Source organism: Leptidea sinapis, chromosome 13 (genome assembly GCF_905404315.1).
Source record: "Leptidea sinapis chromosome 13, ilLepSina1.1, whole genome shotgun sequence".
Classification (NCBI taxonomy): domain Eukaryota; kingdom Metazoa; phylum Arthropoda; class Insecta; order Lepidoptera; family Pieridae; genus Leptidea; species Leptidea sinapis.
Genome location: NC_066277.1, coordinates 4768868 through 4773391, shown reverse-complemented (window position 1 = coordinate 4773391; position 4524 = coordinate 4768868).

Here is a 4524-nt window from a genome sequence, read left to right as displayed (position 1 = left end):
GGTAGATTTAAGATTAGAAATGTGAACTGCGCTTATTTATAGATTGTTAATAAAGGCTTTTAATATTATTATTATTATAAGCTACACATTAATCGTTTTGTACGTGGACGGCTCTCGCTCGAGTCGCTTTTGGAAATAACTTTTAATTAAATTGCGGCGAGACCAATGAGGTGTTTGAAATGCCTTTGATCGGGACACACTCGTGCCAATTGCACGAGTCTCTTTGACTGCAGTGGACTCTGCTTCAAAGGGGTAACACCGTTGTCACCGTCAACAGATATATATTGACACACTTTTAACACAAATTATCTTGCCCCAAGTTGAGCATATATAGCCTGTGTTATGGGTTACAAGACAATGATATATTTAATACAATATACTTACTTAAACGTACATAAATTCATATAACCATACATATAAACTTACATAAATACATTTAAACATCCATGACTCGGAAACAAACATCCATATTCATCATATAAATGCTTGCACCTACCGGGATTCGAACCCGGGTCCTCTAGCTTAGTAGATCGCTAACCACTCGGCTATACAGGTTGTCATATTTTATGTTGTTGTTAACAGATATTTTATGTTGATTGTTGATATTGATTGTCATACCGTTGTCGCCCATGTCGCCGTAGCCGCCGTTGTCGCCGTTGTCGCCGTTGTCGCCGTTGTCGCCGTTGTCGTCGTTGTCGCCGTTGTCGTCGTTGCACTTGCACTTGCACATGCACTTGCACTTGCACTTGCACGTGCACATGAACTTGGACTTACAATTGCACTTGTACTTACACTTAGTAATAGGCATAGTACTTGGCAAACTACTTGGCGAAGTACTTGGAAAATTACGTGGCGAAGTACCCGGCGATCTACTTTGCAAAGTATTTGGCGAAATACTCAGCGAAGTAATTGGCAAATCACTCCCCAAGATAAATGAGGTAGATCACACAAAATGAAGCGACGTCTCTGCGCAATACCAAGTGATCCAGCCGTTCACAGAACACTGGTTCCCCGACAATTCGAGATGATCTGCGTTGCACGCGGTCAAATGGATCGAGCTGATGCGAACCATTCGACCGCGTGCAATTGCAACGCAGAGCAGCTCGAATTGTCGGGGACCCAGTGCTCTGCGAACGGCTGGATCACTTGGCGTTGCGTAGAGACGTCGCTTCATAGTGTGTCTTTTACCGCATTTATCACGGGGAGTGTTCCGAAGAGCTGTTTAACCTGATTCCTGCCGCCGAATTCCACCTTCGCACGACTCGCCACAAGTCAAAATATCATCCCCACCATCTGGATGTGTGGCGGTCCTCCACAGTGCGGTTTTCAAGGAGCTTTCTTCTGCGTACTACAACGCTGTGGAATGAGCTTCCTTTTGCGGTGTTTCCGGGACGATATGACATGGGTACCTTCAAAAAAAGCGCGTACACCTTCCTTAAAGGCCGGCAACGCTCTTGTGATTCCTCTGATGTTGCAAGAGAATGTGGGCGGCGGTGATCACTTAACACCAGGTGACCCGTACGATCGTTTGTCCTCCTATTCCATAAAAAAAAATATTAATACTTACATCATCAATTATTAAATGTCAAAAACTACCACCCATTTGTAGACATATCATCAGATCTGAGAAGAACGGGCGCAAGAAACTTAGTGGGTTTATAATTAAAATTGAATTTTAATTAAATTTATTAATTACGTGCATTAAAATGGGAAGACTGCAATAATTACTGTCAACTCCAAGTGTCACGAGAGGCTGCTGAAAACCTGTTGTTTTATTTAAAAATTTCCTAAATCCACTACTCCACAGCTATATATCTAAGTGATCCGACAACCTGGGACTAGATTATGAATATTTTATAGCAATAGACAATACAATATTGTACATTTCATTAAAAAGAGTGCAAAAAAAATGCTGGGAGACATTCTTTCACCGCTTCTTCTCTCTTAGAGCGCCATTTGTTTTCGAAGCGATAGTAGAATCTAGTATATTAGAAATGACATCAAAAAGAATTCTAAAGTTATCAATTTTGAGAAAATAAATGCCTTTACTAACCATTGGTGTGTTGGTGTCTCAAGCACTCAACACAACTTAGTACTGAATCCTGTGTTACGAAATTAAAAAGAATTGTTAAAAAACGTTTGTGTGGGAAAGGTTATTATAGCATAAACGATTTTCTTAATGACACCACGGACTGGGAATAAAGCGAACACCCTCAGGCTCTTTAATTATAAATGTTTATTGTACGATATCACATTGTAATCCATATTTTATATAAAAAAAAAAACCCGCTGAGTTTCTTGCGCCCATTCTTCTCAGGTCTGAGGCAGTCTCTTTTGAATGGGTTGTAGTTTTTGACGTTCAATAAGTGATTTTAAATCCTATTTTGAATAAAACTATTTGAATTTGAATGAATTTGAATTTGAATCAGCTCCTTTTAGCAATGAGTGTGCCATTAAATTATTGCTGATAAAGATTTTTCTATTGCATTCTAATGAAGCCATAGCTAAAGAACGATAGCTCCATTCCCAAGGTGGTATCATTAAGAATGTTAGGGACCTGCCACACACTTTACGATTGGCATGAGAAGTAGCGAGGAATGGAAGCAGAGACATAGTGGGGCAACGTCACTTGCCATGCCGTACATCATGCTACTCGTCGTTCCTACCTCTCCCTATTATGTCGGGTTTTTGAGCGAGTCAAGGGACCGGAAATGTGAGAGTAGCGCAGTGGGTGGGCAGAGGGAGTGGTCTTCTGTTCAGGTTAATCGAAAATAAAAGGTTTACTCATTTAAAAAACGTATATTTGATTAAAGGAAATCGATTCTTACTTCACATAACGATACTACTCGCACAATTCATCTATAGCGAGATAACAATTATAAATGGACAACTAATAAATTGTTATTAATTTTACAAATATTTATAATAAATAAAAATTAAGTTAAAGAAAAAAAACTAGCCACAAATATAGCCACTTAACATCACTCAAGACCATGTAACATATACATTTATCTTACGGCGATATTAATCTTAAGATTCCTCAATTTAAAGTCCTCTACGGACTTATTAGCACTAAATTATTGAATGTGCATCCAGCATCTATTGATCAGAACCTTTGATTATTCTTTATACATGGTCTTCCTCTTCGAATATAACCTAAGGGACATTTATCAAAACTTATACCACGTCTATCGTCTAGGTCAGGTATTGACAAAGGCATTGGTAGCCTGGGGCCATCAATACTGCCTGAATCACCTTGATCTACTTCAATCAGTTGAATTCTTGCAACTGGGTCTCCACTCCGATTCCTCTCCATAGTAATTTTCAATGTTGAATCACTTTCTATTGGTATATCTTTATATTTCACAACCCTACCACTCACACTTACGAAAAGCGTGGCGAAGGCTAATGCAAACAAAAATTCCACTTTGTAACACATTAATACTATTATATGACTTAGTATTTCACAAAATGTATCCGTTGTAACTGCAGCTAAGCTTAAAACTAATACTAGAAACAAATTACAAGAGTTTATATGTAAGTTGTCATATCTGTTAGTGCGTCACAAATACCGCTGTAGTAGCTTAAACAATAATTAATGTTGTCATCATGTTATGACGCATTAACGGAAAATTAAAAGTCAAAATCAAATAAACTTTATTCAAATAGGCTTAAACAAAGCGCTTTTGTATCGTCATTTTTAGGTAGTTAATTGTTAGGAAAATACGTCCTAACGTTTGCTGAGAACTTTCCTTTTTGCGAATCGCGCTGCTGCCTCGTTTTCTAGTTATTAAATAATCCTTACATGTTTCAAAGATCTCTGTCTTTATTGTTTTTTTAACATTTGTATTGTTATTTTTTCTTTTCTTTATTTAATGTTAATTGTTCATATCTATTGTAATTGTAAAAAAATTGGTGGCAGTTTTCCGCAAATAAAAAATTATTATTTTTATTATTATTATAAATATTTCATTTAAATTAATGGATATACGATATGTTCGGAAAAAGTATAGCTCGTGAGATAGCTTTTGCCTTAATTGTAGAATTCATATATATGCTGATGTATTTTTTTTACGAAAATAAAGGACGAGATGAACAGGACGGTCAGCAAATGGTAATTGAAACGCCACATTACAATGCAGTGCCGCTCAGAGTTCTTGAAAAATCCTAAAATTCTGAGCGGCACTACAATTGCGCTCGTCTCCTTGATACATAATATAATGTTCAGTCTCGTTTGTCCAGCAATTTCATTAGCTACTTCGTCGGGCGTCTTTTAGACCGAAACACAGTAATGCTTACACATTACTGCTTCACAGCTGAAATAGGCGCCGTTGTGGCACCCATAATCTAGCCGGCATCCGGTGCAAAGGTGCCACTTTTTCCCACTGGTAAAATTTATTTAGGTATTATAAATTATGCTGTATTTATAAGTGTTTTTTCTTTAACATTACACATGACAGACTTTTGTAATAAATTGAAAAAGTCTGATAAGATAACGTAACGAAACAAAAAAATATAACGCCA